Below are 16,926 nucleotides of genomic sequence, written 5' to 3'. Positions count from 1 at the left end.
GTAGTGAAATATTGAAGCAAAAGAAAGTTTTAAAAAAACTCATGGAGAAATGACAGCAGGCAGGAATTAAAAAGCCTGGAAGAACAATGTCATTAGATGCTTGTGTATGGTCCGCTTCCACAAAGTTGTCTGGTTTAGTTCAGCATAACTGGAAATCATTCTCTTCTAAGAGAGCCAGATCAATAGGCTAAGTGCTGGTTGTTTGACTCTCAGACGGTTCTTCATTTGGTAAGTTTGGCGTTTTAAATTTGGCTCTCAAAAAGGCTCAAATTAAAGAGCCATTTGGTAGAACAGGTTCATTCATGAATGGTAAATTTTTATTTGGATGCTCACTCCAGGAGGTTTATACGGTTGATTGTAAATCACAGCATGTTTGTGACAAAATGTTTTTTTTATACATGTAAGGGGGCTCAGCTTGCCTCTTTGCTCAGTACAAGACTCCTCTACACTCTTGTCTCTCTTCATCTAGCTAGGTGATGCTAGATGCTGGAAGGTCTGCAGGACTAAGCAATTTGGACCATTCAGGATCATGTAATTGCTAACAACAATGTGTCACAAGCCACTTCCTTTCATAATGATATTGTATTGCAAAATGTGAGCAAGAACAGTAGGGCTGACAGCTTCCAGTGTGTGATTGATTCGTTGGTTCATGGGCTCTTGTCCGACAAAATCTCATTGGTCAGACAATCTCAGAAAGAGAGAGGATGCAGTAGAGAGAGTAAGAGGGGGTAGATATCAACATCACAACTAAAATGTGCTGTAAAGAGCTGTATTTTGTTTGTGGTGAATTGCCACTGTGAATTTCTCTGGTCAGCCCTTTGTCACAGCCTTTACCTCACTACGTGTTTTTTTCACCTATCAGGAAATAGCCTACTTTAATTTAAACTACTTTTAGCATCTTATTAAAGTGCACACGCTCTTGTTAGTGTCTTGCAAACAGAGCAGTGGAAAAAGACAGATGTGTGTTCTGTTCCTAAAAGTTTTTTTTTTTTTGTTGTTGTTTTTTAATCCTACCCTGGCTAAACTTGTTTTCAGTGCACCTCGTACATTGCATGCTGTTTTGACAACAGTTATGTTCAGATATTACACTATACGGGTGATAAAAGTGGGTTCTGTTAAATGTTATAGTTATAAATAAGAAAAAGTTATTAAAAGTTTTTGGGCTAGTGTATGGGCTTAAAGCTACTGAGCTGTGATCAAGGAAATCATGAAAACAGGCAGTTGTTTGCTGGTCGTCTCTTTGTCAGTATTTATTCAAGTATTCACAGCGAGTTAAGATATTTGTTGCTGCAAAAAGCTTTTTATGTTTATTTAGGGTCGATCGATATTGATAATTTAGGACTACCCTGACTGCCCCTTTCTGACCCCAGCCTAGGTTCTGCTCAAGATTCCTACCCCTTAAAGGGAAGGTTTTTCATGCCACTGCAATGTGGCTGAATACTGCTAGTGCCGAGCTCATGGTGATTAATGCTGGTCCTCATAATGATAGGCTACATCTGAGAGTATGGTCTAGACCTGCTCCCTTCTTTTCTTCTTTTAACAGCAATCTGTAAATGTCTGGGGGGGGGGGGGGGGGGGCAGTTTGTGGAGTTCTGCGGGAGGAATGCTTTCCCATTCTTGTATGATAGGAATCTCAGCAGTTCTGGGTCTTCTTTTTCCTGATTTTTCATTTTATGATGCTCCTAGCATTGATAATACCTTTCCAGATGTTGCTGCCCCCTCCATGTGCGCTACAGCAACCCCATAGCATCAGAGATGCAGGCTTTTGAACTGTGGGCTCATACCAGGCTGTATGTTCCCTCTCCTCTTTAGGACACAGTGTCTGGTTTTCAAAAAGAATTTCAAATTTTTATTCATCTGACCACAGAACAGTTTTCCATTCTACTGCAGTCCATTTTAAATGAGTTTGACCCAGAGAAGACTTCAGCATTTCTGAATTATGTTTGAATGGCATGGTGAACTGTGTTGACAGAAAATTATTTATAGAAGTGTTCCTGAGCCCATGCAGTGATTTCCACTACTCACACATGTTCTTAATGCAGTTTTACCTGAGAGCCTGACGATCATGAGTACCCAATACTGACCCTCAGCCTTGTCCCTTGTACACAGAGATTTCTCCAGATTCTCTGACTCTTTTGACCATAATGTGTACTGAAGATGCTGGGATATTTAAAGTCTTCACAATTTTACATTGAGTATTATGTTTCTGAAATTGTTCCACAATTTTTAGATGCAGTATTTCACAGATTGGTGATCCTCTACCCATCTTTGCTTCTGAGAGACTCTGCCTCTGAAATGCTCCTGTTATACCCAGTGATGTTACTGACCTGCTGTTTTCATTAGTACCACTTACATTCTTAGAGATAATATTTTCATGACATGGTAAAATGTCCGTTTCAACATCTGATAAGTTGTTTACGCAGTGAGATTTGCAAATCATTGCATTCTGTTTCCATTTACGTCACACAGTGCCCCAACTTTTTGGGAATTATGGATGTACTTTTATTAGATGCTTTTCTTTTCCACCCATAAACAAAAATCAGCTAACAGCTCATTTGCAGTCCACGAATACTGCAGAAAAGTGAAACTTTGGAGATGTTCAGCCTGTGTATAAATAATGTGATCCGAGTTTCTGTAAAGCGTCTAACGTCGATATTCCTGTCTGGATGCAAAGACATGACCAGTGAGCAAAGCTGAGAGTTGAAAATACCTACAGTACATTTTTTGGGGATTTTTTTTATGTCCTCTGTGCCACCTGGTCACCCATCATCCTTTTCTTCAGGCTGAATCACCAGTGAGGCTTCTTGCATAATGACCATACTTTCTAGCAGGCCTGATTGGCATGTAATGCCGGTCTCTCAGTGACTGGTGGAACAAAATCTGCCTAGAAACCTGCATAAAAAACTTCAAGAGGCGATTACTCTATTTTGGTTGATAGGTAGGATAGGAATGGGAGATTTTTTGGCACTCCTGTTCCTATCCACAGTGGCCTTGTGTGACTTTAAAACGCTGTCAGGATGAGTAAGGCAGAGGGTTATTTGTGGTTTGTACTCCTGCCCAGAATGGAGGCTTGAGAGCTGTGTCGCATCATGAGTAAGAGTGCAACTTGGCTCTCCACCTATTATTGAGCGGGACACGAAAAATTAATTGTTTAAGTGGAAGATTGATGGATGGGAGGATAAATAACAAAGAATAGGACATAATCCAGATACAAGACGTGTGCCCCACCTAGACTGTGAGTGAAGAACAGGATATTATAAGAACAGATATCAGCAGTCTAGCCAGGAACAGATGGTGAGACAGCTACGCACAGACGGGATCTTCCTGCCAATACAGGACCGACAGAGAATAGTGTCAGCATGTACATACACAGACAAATACAAACAGACTCGACTTGTTTAGGTCTTGATGAGGGGGCGCTAATGATCTCAAAGACATCATTGCTGTCACTGTCACACCCCAAACCCTTCATTTCCTCTCCTCTTTTGTTCTGCTCCCTCTCTTTTCAGTTATGTTACTGATCCAACCGTCATTTTCTTTCTCTAATTCTCTTCTCCAGCTTGTCTTTATTGTATCACTTTGTAACATTATGATAGCTCATTCAAATACTAACACACACTGAAGCCTGACTAATACACTGCACTTTCATTTGATCCACTTTTGGACTCCTGTTCCCGGCAAAATCATTTACGTTCGACTGGTAAATTATTCATTACAGGTAGTAGAGAAGCAATATAATTAAATAAGCTAATGCAAAGAAGCTCTCAGGGACTATTAAATGTAGCACAAATGTTTAGTTCACAGTTAATTAAGTTTATACTTTGTCTGACGCACATCCGACATCCAAACCAAAGACTCACCCAGGGGCACAGCAGGCGCCGGCTGGTGTCCAGGGTAGCATGAGTGCTTCTATGGGGCCTGTTTTACTCACAGATGTGCATCCTGTAGGGAGAGCTGATACCTGCTGAGGTCCACTTTGATGGACACACAGTTACACTCTGTGGTGTTGGATCCGTCCCAAAAATACTGCTTTCTCTGCTTATTTTTTACTATGAAGTGAAGGGAGTGCAACTTTCTGATCATCAAGCATCAACTAAATCAGAAGAATTTCACTTAGATAAAAAATCAACATTCAGCACCAGTAGATAAATCTGTCAGTTGCTGGGATGTTAAAGGTGTCTGCCTCTTCGGGCCACTTTGTCTGGGTACTTGTGTAAATAATTTAAGATGCATATTTGACTGAGACAGGGTCTGTTGAATCAGGGGTGAAATACATGTCATAAAGTTGCAGACACATGTTCACACTTATTTATTGGAGTTTGGGTCAAAGACTTGGTTAATGTTTCTTCAGACTGGTATGGTAAATGTATAGGTTTAACGAGGTGTAAGGCTGTAGCTGTGAGTTAATTTATTGCTAATTGTTGGAGGTAAATTTATTTATTGGTTGCTCTACACTAGGACTGCACAATTAATTGCAACTATATCCCTATAATGTTATGAGCATTCACAATAGACACATTGCTTAAGTCTGAATTTATTAAAATGAATAAAGATGTTTTTTTAAGAAATGCTTTCTTACTATGTATGCGCATATTTTACTTATTGGATGGAGACCTGGGTATAAACAAATGAAGATCAACCTAACAGTCAGCTAACCTCAGAATAATTGGTGTCAATTTGGTGTTGAAAAACAGGTTTAAAAAAAATCATTTTAGGTTCAGGAGGAATGTTTTTCAAATGCTGGGATTGTACAAAACACAAAGAATAGCAAATTGGCATACAACCCCTCTTCGCACTCCTTGTGTTTTAAGACATAGGTGAAACACTGGCTTAGACAAAAGCAGCTCTGTGAGCTTTAACTGTTTGAGGTATGGCTCTGTATTACTGCTGTAAAACAATTTTATAGAACATAAATGCAGCGGTGTGCTGATGAAGAGGGACAACTTTTGAAGGAAAAAGACATTGTAAAATGTTTGAGTCATCCACTGATCAACATGGATCTTCCTTGGACAGTTGTCTAACTTTGAACACAGACTCAAAATGTGTTCCTTTAAACACAGATTGTATCTAAGGAAGAGAAAACAAGTCCTAAGGTGCTAGATCAGGTGAATGGAGGGAAATCAAGCACTGTGATTTGTTTTGGGGTCTGAAAATGCTTTACTGAGAGCACAGTGTGATCTGGTGTGTTGTCTTGATGAAGAATTAAACCATTTTCCACAGTTACGGTCTCTTTGTGGTTTCTAGCAGTTTTTCCAGAGCCTGTTTGTAATAGTGTTGATTCGCTGTTGACCCCTCTGGAACCCACTCCTCCAAAGTCAAAGAAAACAATCAACGTGGCCTTGAATTTGGACTAACTTTGTCTTTTATTTCTTCATCCTTGGTGATGATGTGGTTTTCTAATGTCTCAAGATTGTATTGGAAGATCCAAGTTTTATTGCATGTAATTACTCCCTCTGAAAAATGTGGGTCTTCTTTTAACTTTTTCCAAAATGTCTCCACAAATTTGCTTTTAATTTCCTTTTGATCAGGAGTCAGAAGTTTTGGCAAAAACTTTATCACACACTTTTTTCATGTTCAAATTTAATGCAAAATTTGCCGAACTGTGTATTTATCAGTGAAAATCATTTCTGCTATCATTTTGATACTGAGTAGTCGATCATTTCGAACAGTTTGTTCAATTTGTTGGATGTTTTGAGAAGTTTTTGATGTACATGGGCACCTGAACATTCATTATCTTGGACATCCTCTCTGCCTTCACAAAATCTTACACGTGCACATGACATGCAGCGTTCCCCATACAACTCAGTTAATGTGTGAAAAAAATTTAAATAAAATTAAATTCAATAAATTTCAAGTTAATGCGTTGCTCAACTTTTGAGCTAATCATTTTCCATTGTTCAGTGTGACTGTGAACCATGTGGTTTTATCCTCATTATTCACCCTCTCATTATTTATAGCCATACTGTGTTTCTATTTTTAGGGTTATTTTACTGTCTATCCTTATTTAATCTCCTACTTACAATGTAGTAATATATGCATTTGTTTAGTGTTACTGCTTTGCATCTCTTGAAGTCTTTTTTTAATCATAAAAGTCACTGATATAGGTTAAAAATAAACCATGGCCAAAACCTGTATACATTCCTCTATTTTGCATTTTGCATATAAAACAGTGTTCATTAGATGTGTCCCATTTAAGGCAAACAAAACAATTGCTTATCAGCATTCATAATATTGTTACAATGTTTATATATATATGAGACAACCTGTCATGAAAACATAAATATTTTAGAAATCTTTCAAAAACTTGTTTAAAACTAAAAATGTTATTGTTATTTATTTGGCAAATAACAAACTAAATAGTCCTTTTTCACACATAATAACCAAAAAACTTCATATTTTGTATGGCCTCCTTTGGCCTTGATAACAGCTTGCATTCTTGCTGGCATTGTTTTTATGTACTTTTCCACAGTCTCTTTTGTTATTGAGTTCTAAATAGTTTCTAGCTGTTCCCACAGACTTGCTTTAGATTAAACTTTTGTGTCATCAATCTTTGAATCTACTAAATCCCAAATTTGTTCAATAGGATTCAAATCTGGACTTTGACTTGGCCAGTCCATCAGTTCCAGTACTCCAGATTTCTTTTTCTTGCTCAAATGGTCTCTGCACAGCTTTGAAGTATGCTTGGGGTCATTGTCTTGTTGGTATATGAACTCACGACCAATCAGATTCAGTCCAGAAGGGATTCCATGATGCACTAAGATGTTGTGGCAGACGTTCTTGTTCACGATACTGTTGATTTTCACTCATTTGCCCACAGCGTATCCACAAATGAAACCCCATACCATAATAGAATCTCCACAGTGTTTCACTGTGGGTGCAATGCATCTGGCCTTAAAACGTTCTCCAGCTTTTCTACGGACAAACACGACCATGCTGACCGAAGAGTTCAAACTTGGACTCGTCCATCCAGAGTACCTTCTTCCAGTCATAAACAGTCCAGTGTTTGTGCTCCCTGGCAAATCTGAGGCGTTTCTGGATGTTTGCAGGCCTCAATAATGGCTTCTTAGCAGCTATTCTTCCCTTTAAGCCTTGTTCTGTCAGTCATCTGCTTATGGCCATTCTGGAGAATTTCTCAGACTCTGATCTGGAAGCATTCATCTCTGCCTGAAGATCAGCAGTGGTCTTCCTTCTGTCTCTAGTACTTCAAATCTTGAGGTGTCTGACATCTGCTTCAGTTAACTTTGGTTTCCTGCCTCTACCTTGGCGCATTTTGTAAGTACAAGTCTTGGCAATTGACTCCAAAGCATACTTGACCACACTGTGAGAACACTTTATGTCTTTCACTATTTGTCTCAGAGACCATCCACCATCATGGAGTGCTTTAATGCGGACTCTTTCATTTTCAGTGAGCTCTCCATGTTTTACCATTTTGAACAGGAACAAGGAATTTCAAACTGAATTCACCTTTTTATACCCAAATTTGAGCCGGCTCACTGGGCTGCTCTGAGAAGTCAGAAATTAATCAAGCGTAACATTCAACCACTAAAACTCATTTTTCTGTTCAGGAATGCAAGTAAATAAGTATAATTTGACATATTAATCAAGAAATAATAATGTGCTTTACCATTTTTTCAAATTTTTTTGTAGATCAGTAAATTTGACAATTCATGGATAAAAATAATAGTTATATTTTAGCATTAAAAATATCATTTGAGTTAAAGAGCTTCTACATATTGATGTATTAACCATTGCAGAAACATAAAAAATGATTTTGGTAATTACCAAAACTGTTAATTCAGGGCAGCTGTGGCATAAACCTTATCTTATATCATTCAGGTCTGTTCAACCCTAACTTGTAGAATCCAAAGAGAATTGTTCAGATAAATGAAGGACCAGCTGTAAAAATACAGATTCATCTTCCAGGCAAACCTAAATAACTGAAAGCCTTTAGGGCTCAAATTAGAGAAATTGAACTTTTGAGTATTAAAGAATATTTGACATTTAAAGCAATGTTAACAGCATGACTGGTAGAGTTGCATTAGTATTTGCCTCAGATTGGGCTGCTTTTTGTTTAATTGGTTAGAGTTGTGGTAATTGGAACTGAAAACCAAATGTCATTTCATTTCATTTCATTACAGATGTAGTCCCTCTCCAAGTCAAATTAATGTTGACATTTTTAAAAAGCTTATATACTTGCATCTAAACATGTAAAATGAAACATAATACTTTTGTGTTACTGAATGATGTGAGTGTTAATGAGTTTGTCTTATTAGGTATGTTGCCTAATTATGGTTACTTGATAAATCTTTGGAGTCATAGAGGCTGTAGCAGAGAGAACAAACCTTGCTGCTGTAGAAGGAAATAACATTTCTGATCTGACGCTTCACACTCATGTCTTATAATTCAAGCAGCTTCGCCCTGTCAACCTCTGGCCCGCAGATTCACACCTGACTTCTACCCCCCCTTCCCCCCCATGGATGAAAGTAGCGCTATGAGATGGAGTGGCCGGCCTTGGACAGAGCCCCCAGGGATGATCTGTTACAGCCTTCAGCACCTGGTCATAGCGCGGGCCGCTGTGTCCGTGTCAGGGTTACTGTGCAGCAGCTGAAGATTTGCAGCAGCATTCTTCTATTGAGGCGGCGAGGGCATGGAGGTGACTCAGCCTCGCTCCTGAAGAAGGCTGTTGCAGAGGCAGTGAATTAATTTAAGAGGAGTCTGAGCAGGTTGTATTGAAATGTTCTGCTCTCACTATTTTCCCATCTGTCTCTTCAGATTTCTTGTACATCTCTTTCCTGGTAACTCTTTCCTTTTGATATGTGTTTATTTGTGTGATAACCATGTACTCCCTGGTTTATGCTGTCTACAAACATGTATTCTCTCCTCCCTGCTCTCATCAGTAGTCTTGTCACTGGTGGCTGGCAGCTCTTACTCTCTGTTGTTTGTGTGATCATCACTGTAGGAGAGACAGTGTGGATTTATGAAGGAGACACAGCAGAGACATTTCATTTATACATTTTAAGACATTGGATAAACAGTACTGTGCAGAAGTTTTAGGCATGTAGAGCGCTAACGGTTCTTCACAGGTCCTGATGTTCCACAACCCCGGGCTGAAGAGAGGAGGAAGGGCGGCCAGAGTCAGTGTCGACACATTTGACATGTACGTGTGCTGCTCAGCAGCCAGGGTCGAGCTTAACTGCATTACTTTTGTCCAGGCCTTTGCACCCAGGGGTGCCCAGCAACCACCAACAGTTTTCAGGTGCTTAGAACATGCACATGACAACCAGGGGGTTGTGGCAACCCTTACAGCACCTTAGGCTATGTTTAAGTGCCACATCTACCCATAACTCCGTCCTAAAGCTAAAGGTTTTTGTTTTGTTTTCATCAGATTATTTTCCCCTGCCCTTCGTAATGTACAAAGACATCCAGAGCATGACCTGGGTTGTGTCAATCCTCCTCCCCGCCCGATGGGGCCCTTAGGTGGGCGTACTCGCCATTACACGCCTTACTTCAGCCTCAAATTATGGCCCAAACATGCCTAAAACTTCTGCACAGTACTGTATTTATAGTGTATTTTATTTAAAATGTCCATTTATAACATTAGGTGCCTTTAAAAGTGTGGAAGAACCTGTACAACCTCCCTGTACAAGCTACAAATATTTCCCATCACAACCAAAAGCTCATCACCTGCGCACCACTGATAAATGTTATTGCCATATTCTTGTTATCAGCCATCTATACAGTCTCCTCTTCACAGGGGCACAAACCGGAGAAATATAGCTGTGTGTTTGCTTACAGGTTAGCATAATGGAGGGGTCCCATCCCTGTGTAAATGAGACTGTTTACTCATGCATATGAGTGTGTCACTGTTTGCAATGATGTGTGACAATGCCTGCATCAGTTTTTTGTATCATTGCCAAGCTGACGTTCTTCTGCTCCAACTGCGCTCACTTCTGTGCCTTTCTCCTTCAATTTCCTTCCCTCCTCTTTTAATGGATTGTTTTTTATTTTTCCTGTATGTCTAAAACCATCATGCTTTCAAAAGGCTGAAATTATAGTGATGGATCGTGGCCAGGAAAGGAAGGAGAGGGTCAGATAGGAGGAAGATAGAGAGCAGCAATGGCACTCTGTTGAGGATGTTAGGAGAGGGTAGAGAGAGCAGGCAAAGCTGAGGTAATTTGAAGAGTAATGAAGATAGATTGAAGGGAGACAGAAGTTAATATATCTGCCTTCATCTAGGGTATGAAAATATTAAAAATAAGCCTACAAATGGGCCAGCTCAAACTCCCAATATGCGATAGTTCCACTATCATACAAGATGATGGATCTTCATTTTTTACACATTTCATGTGATTTTTATAGCAGCCCAGACAATCTATAAATAAATCTGAATCATATCTGGTTATGCCAAAACAGATATTGGACTGGTAGTCTCAGAATAGTCTAACAGTCTACTGTCTTACTCGTGACTTTCAGCAAGCATCAAGTGATGTCTGCATGCCAACATGCTCTTGATAACAATGCTAAATGATGTGATGATGATTAGACTCTGGCCCATGATACTGACTATGCTCACAAACCTATAACACAAGTATACAACACATTAAACCTCACAGAAATGGACTAGTTAAGATTTTAAATTGGATATTGATGCTATGTGAAAGAGAATGTGTGAACCCACTGTTTATAATCCAGCAACAGCGCAGCCTCAGTGAGTACCAGACATTTTTAAGTGCAGCAATCTCTTTTCAGACGGGGGGGTCATGGTTTTCACAATTAAGTTTTCTGGTTTTCATTTGTAATCCATTTGTAGGCTGAGCTGTATTGACAATTCACATATCAGCAGACTTTGGAGCATACATACTTTATGTTTTGTCTTTACATCAATAAACGGGCGAACTTTGACCACGCTTATGACTAACCAGCTCACATTGATGGCATTCTTATGATGATTTGTCTCTCAGAACAAACAGTATCAAATTGCAGCTAACAATCCATTATATATCAAACATTAAAATTCAAGCCATGATTTGCTTCACTCTAAATTTTGGAATGCCTTGGATGCTGCCATTGCCTTCTGGTCCCCGGTCTTCACTCTTGTGAGGCCTTTGGGATGGGTAGTATCAGCTGCCTGATCCAGCTCGCTACATACAGGGACCCAGTGGGCTGGTCCAGATGCCGGGGGCAACTGGAGCATTATGGACGGGGCAGGGGGAGGATGGCCATCAAGAGATCGGAGCAGTACTGGACCAAGGTTTAGGCAGCAAAGTGCCAAACTGGCATATGCTCCCATACCTATTTTGTATTTGATTTTAATCTATTTAACTTATGTTATTTCTTTTTTTCATCTTTTTTCATCCTCCTCGTCTCAATATATGTTGATCTTGAGTTGCTTTGGTTCCCATGATGTTGGGGCTTCTATCCTGTTTTGGTTCTATTTGTAATTTTCCCTCTAAAATTTTTCTAATGCTTTATTCTTGTGTATGGTTCTGCATGTTTGTCAAAGTGATTTGTAAACCCCAGTTTTTAAGTACTATACAAAGTTGTTTCTGTTTATGTTATTGAGGATCATCCTCAGGGAACAATGAATGCCTGTACATAATGTTAAGGCAATCCATCTCACAGTTATTAAGACATTTTTCTAGAAATGACAGAAGTCAACATCAATGTGGCACTACGGGAAAGGAAAAGTCTTTAGGAGTCGTCCTCTGGGAACCACGAGTATCTGCACACAATCTCAGGGCAATCATTCAAAAGAAATGTGCGTTGATATTTCAGTCTCAACGAAGTGACAGCCTTGCTGATAAAGTGATCTACACTACCAAGCTCAAGCGTGCCTAAAAATGGATGAGAGAATTATTCAGAGAGGCAGAGGGACTTGGATTGATGCGGGGCTACAGAAAACAACACATACAAAGTTGTGAGGCTAGTTGTTTGGTTTTTAGGTTGTTTACTTGGTTGGATGGATGGATTGGTTGCTGGAGGTTACAGAGTTGCCAGAGAGAACTAGACAGCTGGGCACAGGCCCAGTCAGTGTTTATTTATAAATAAATGCTTTGAATAATTTAGAGGAACCATCAAGACACCACGTGGCATTTTCCCAGGTTGGATAAACAGGAGATACAAAACCTAATTCTGAATTTTCAGTGTACTCTCAGGTTATCATGTCCTTTAAAGGCTTCACCTGGGGAAGATGAGCTGTACTGGATCTTTGAGGAAAAAGAGTCAGTATTCCTGACAGAAAGCAGATAGATATTTCAAAGATTAACCCAGATAACATCATTAAAATACACTTTCTCACCTATCTTCTTTAAAAGTGTGCCGGGAAAAAGAAATCCTTATGTTGTAATCTCTGCACTCATCAATCTCCCCTCTGTGTGTGTGTCTCTTTGTGTCTCACTATCTCCATATGCCACAGCAGTTGTACTGTCTGCTCCTCATGATGGTGCCCTAGATTGCTGTGGCACTGAGGCCCAGGATCATAAAACAATGGTGTGCTGCAGGGATCACAGGAGCACAAATCAGACACTCACAGGCTGAGATAAATGGCGAAAAATAGCAAAGGAGAAAGAATAGCGACAGTGTGAAAGGGAATCTGTCTGTGTTTGAGTGGAGCTAAAGTGTGTTTGTGTGTGCTGTATAATATGGTACACAGGGACAAGAGGGGAAACGGAGACACTATAGAAGATCAACTAAAAGGTAGAGAGGCAGAGTGAGCTGTTTGTTGTGTTTTCCTTTAGTCATCTACAGCTGACAGATGGGAAAAGACGCAATTCACTATTCTTTGTTGTGGAGTTCTAACACACACAGTTGATGTTCAACAATCTAAAACCTTATATGTGTGTAAATACATTCAACAACAAGCAGCCAAACACAGTGTCTTTGTTAAAGTCAATGTTTGAATAAGAATCCCACAAGCTTGAGTAATTCTTTCTCTTCTGCCCTCTAAATCCCAACAAGTTACTACCTGTTACATCATCCATCCAGATTCACTTGATAAAAGCTTTGATTCTCTGGTGTTTAATGTTCATGTTCGTTCATCGTATAGTTCTGTCTGAACTCTCAGACTCTGGAGGATTAGCTCACAGCATGTTGTACATGAATTAATATGTAGTAAAGTATATACAGGCTCAGTTACACTGGCCCTCTCTGCCTCTGAGAGAGGAAGAGCAGCATTCACATATACAATATATATATATTTTAAAGGTAAGTATTGTTGGAGGGCTTGTCAGACAAATGTTTAACATCCCACTGTACCTATGATTCATATTTACGATGATAGAAAATCATCTTATACATCTTCTATTGTGCACAGTAATTATTTGATTCTAGATTTTATTCTCCAATTTGATACTTTTTAAAAAAAAATTACCGATGGAAAACTATCTAAAAAGCAATACAGGGGAAATAACCCTATCAATGCAAGTTATTTGTGAATTATTGTTTAAGCTAGAACTTAAAGTTTAATGAAGAAAAGAGAAAAAGCACAGAACTCATTTATATTCGGTGTGGAGGAAAATGTAGTTATTCCTACACAAATGCTGAAAATATTTCTTTCTTTGTGAAACAATGGCAAAGTTAATATTTATAAGGTTGCATTGTGTCTTTTTGACTTGAATGGCCTAATAGCAGTGATTAATGCAGCGGTGACCTGAGGTATGTGCTCAAATACAAAAGTGATAAAATTTATTTATTCTGTCTGATTTCACTCATCATTTAAGCTGCATTATCCCTTTAAAGGGCACTTGTTCATTTTATGGTAAAAAAAAAATCCAGTGTGTCTGAATATTAAGATGTCAATAATGGAAAATAAACACAAAGTCTAATGAATATTTACTTGCATGTTAAAAAGTTATTTAATTGCAAGACATTTATGTGAAAAGACACGGTGAGCTGCCTTTACATTCAGACGCCTTTTAGAGGCAAGACATGACTTCAGAATTCTGTATAAGTAATGGTGGTATCACCAGTTTTATTCAATTTTATAATCCAAACAGAACATCTATAATAGTCTTAAATATTGAATAACTAAGTGAATTTAAGCAGAGATGAGACTCACAATAAAAACAAGAATGGATATTTGCCATTTGAGTAAAATAAAACTGGTATACTGTTGTGAATCTGATTAAAATAACATATTTCACTAGCTATACACCACTTATTTTTCTCTATAATTCCACTAGAAAACATATAAACAAATATCAAAAGTCTTTTTTTAAATATCAGCAGAAATGGGGCTCTGTAAGTATAACAAAACTGTTAAAAGGTTATAAAATTGACCAAAAAAATCTCTCTTGTTTATATTATTTATTAGGGGTGGGGATAACTAGTGGCCCCACTATAGGATATTATCATGATACTTGGGTCACGATTCAATATTATTGGGATTTTAAACATTTTGCAATACACTGAGTATTACAGTACCATATATTGTGATATATTCCCATCTATACCATTTTTTTCCAACTTTGTAGCTGATTCAGCATTAGCCTTGCCCTCATGTTTGTCGTATTTTCACAGTATTTTACTTCCATGTAGCACTTCTTGCAAACATCATGTGTCATATCCATCTCATTCATGCTCTGTTTGCATTCCTAATGTCCTCACCCTGGTGCTGCCATGTTTGTAGACGATTCGATGACCAGACAAAATATTGTGATACTATGCTGTATCCATTTTTTTCTCCCACCCCTACTATTTGTCTTGAAAATTTCTCTTAACTAGTACAATCTACCAATGCATCACTCATACATTTTTTATAAACCTGAGGCAACATCCAGCTACACTATAGAGAATTAATGTCCTACATTATAATGTTGTCAAGAAAATACACATTTTATGGCTGCTGAATGAGTTAGCCATATGTCTTTATACTAACAACATGGTACACCCCTAAACAGGCATATATCCAAATGTGGTACCTCCATTTTTCCACTTAATTTTCAGTAATTGCTAGAAATCCTATGCAAACAAAGCCTATCATCACATTTACCACTATTCACCTTTACAATGTGCATGTTTCATCAACTTATCATGGTTCATTATTATGTTAGGGCCGTTTCTTTAGGACCAAAAATCCCCCAAAAAATGTAAAGCTGCATTTTACGAGTTCTGGAGGAAACAGGAAGTTTGAGACACTCTGGCTCACTACTGATTGGTCAAGTAATGTGCTGTCACTTCCCATCAGATGGACTGATCTCCATGGACTGGCAGAGAAAAATCATATTGTTTCTGCTGTATCACAGAGAGTTGTGGGGAGGCCATAAAGGAAGTCTACTGAAGTGACCATTTATGGTTCCACACCCCATAAAAGGTCATGGAGAATTTTGCACTGAAATGCATTTGAAAAATGACTACTCCTAAATTTTTATAATTGCAACATGTTGGGACATGACTTCATAAGGTGGCTGCCATCAGTTGTGAGGTTAATTGGCCAAGCTCACCCCCAGAACGCCTGTGGACATTTTCTTAACCTTTACCAGTAACAGAACAGAGCATAAGCTTGTAAGACCTCTTGGCTTTGTTTAAAGGACTTACTGTTGAAGGTGTCAGAATTCAAAATTTCAACGTCTAGCAAAAGCAAATTTGGCATGCAAAGAGCTACAAGTAGCCTGCAACATAGCTTGAAAAACTCATCAAAACATATGTTTTACCTCTGACAAAGCACATAGCAAGTTGTGATTCAGATTTCTAAGGCAGCCATGGCCACCCCAACCAGACCTTGGCCATGCCCTTGGTTGTTGTCATGTTTACCAGCTGTCTTCTTATGTCTTGCCACTTTGCGTGTTTTGTCACATTGCAGCCCCCATAGATCAGTAAATCTGTAACTGCAGGCATGTATAAGATACACTATAAGCATACTTAGTCATGAAACATTCCTCAGTAGAGCTTATAGTAGGAATGTTAGAGAGGAAGTTCTTTCACTCCTTGAGATAAATCTTTCAAAGGTCTGAGGTAGTATTATACTATTCATTAAACAAAAAGCATTAGGATAGTTAAAATTTAAACCACTGAGCAGAAAGTAGTTAATTAGTCAGCACAGATGCATATCAGGGGCTTACTGACCCTCCCCTTAGCCAACAGAAAGATTTATGAGACATTACAAACTTTGAAGGATTGTACATTCACATTTTCTTTCCTGCAACTCCTTCTAGGTCATTATTTATTCTCTCTTTTTTTACTGGGCTGTCTCTGCATCCCGCTGTCTCTTCTCTTTACTCGCTTTCTCTTTATCTCTCACTCTCTCTCCCAGCTCTTTGGTGAGTCACCTTGCATGTCTGAGTAATTATACACACCCACAGGGGCGCACATGCACAGCACTGCAGACACACACAAACTAAGTAAAAGATATATTTATTCATAGTGATGGAAAAGTCTTCAAATAATAAGAGAAATATCCACGAAGAGCAGCAGACTTACAGAGGTGTTTGAAAATAATCAAAGTTAACTGTAAGCACTTAAACAGCAGAGAGATCAGATCACAGTGTTAAAGTATTCATGCATTAGCATGTATCACTGTGTTAAACCTTTTATCTGGACACAGCCCAGCTCTAAAACATGTATAGTGCTCTGTTGGTGGGGTGAGTGAAACAATGAAATATGATTTAAGGAGCTTTTGATGATACATGCTTGACTTGGAAAGCTTTTTAGATACTAAAACACTGAATACTCACCTTTAGTACAGTGAAAAAGCTTTACTAATGTGCCAACATCACAGTGAAATCCATTTTATCCTCTGGTGTGACAATCTCCTGATAGGACTCCCTGGGGGACTCAGATCAGAGCTTTTAAGGTGATAAGCTTAAAACGATGATTAGTTGTGCTTAAGAGTTTAATTGTCAGCTGACGGTCATTTGCACAGTAATCATGGTGGCTAACTTTTCACTGCCTGTCTAGAAATGATGTGAGGCTCCCTGTCTCTAAAATCTG

General features: G+C 38.7%; 1 protein-coding gene across 9 annotated transcripts in view; it reads left to right on the top strand.

The window, feature by feature from the left end:
- Positions 1-16,926, top strand: part of syt7b (synaptotagmin VIIb) — a 191,429-nt gene that overhangs the window by 26,472 nt on the left and 148,031 nt on the right. For 5 of the 9 annotated variants that reach the window (XR_005991759.1, XR_005991758.1, XR_005991757.1 and 2 more), the window contains one exon: positions 8,440-12,073. The exons of 3 other annotated variants lie outside the window; for them this stretch is intronic. The gene's annotated coding sequence lies outside the window, so the exon portion shown is untranslated. Of the gene's footprint in view, positions 1-8,411; positions 12,074-16,926 lie in introns of those variants that run through there. One more of the 9 variants, XR_005991754.1, reaches the window with a different exon arrangement.

This window comes from Cheilinus undulatus, linkage group 1 (genome assembly GCF_018320785.1).
Source record: "Cheilinus undulatus linkage group 1, ASM1832078v1, whole genome shotgun sequence".
Lineage (NCBI taxonomy): Eukaryota > Metazoa > Chordata > Actinopteri > Labriformes > Labridae > Cheilinus > Cheilinus undulatus.
This window is presented reverse-complemented; position numbering and strand designations above follow the sequence as displayed.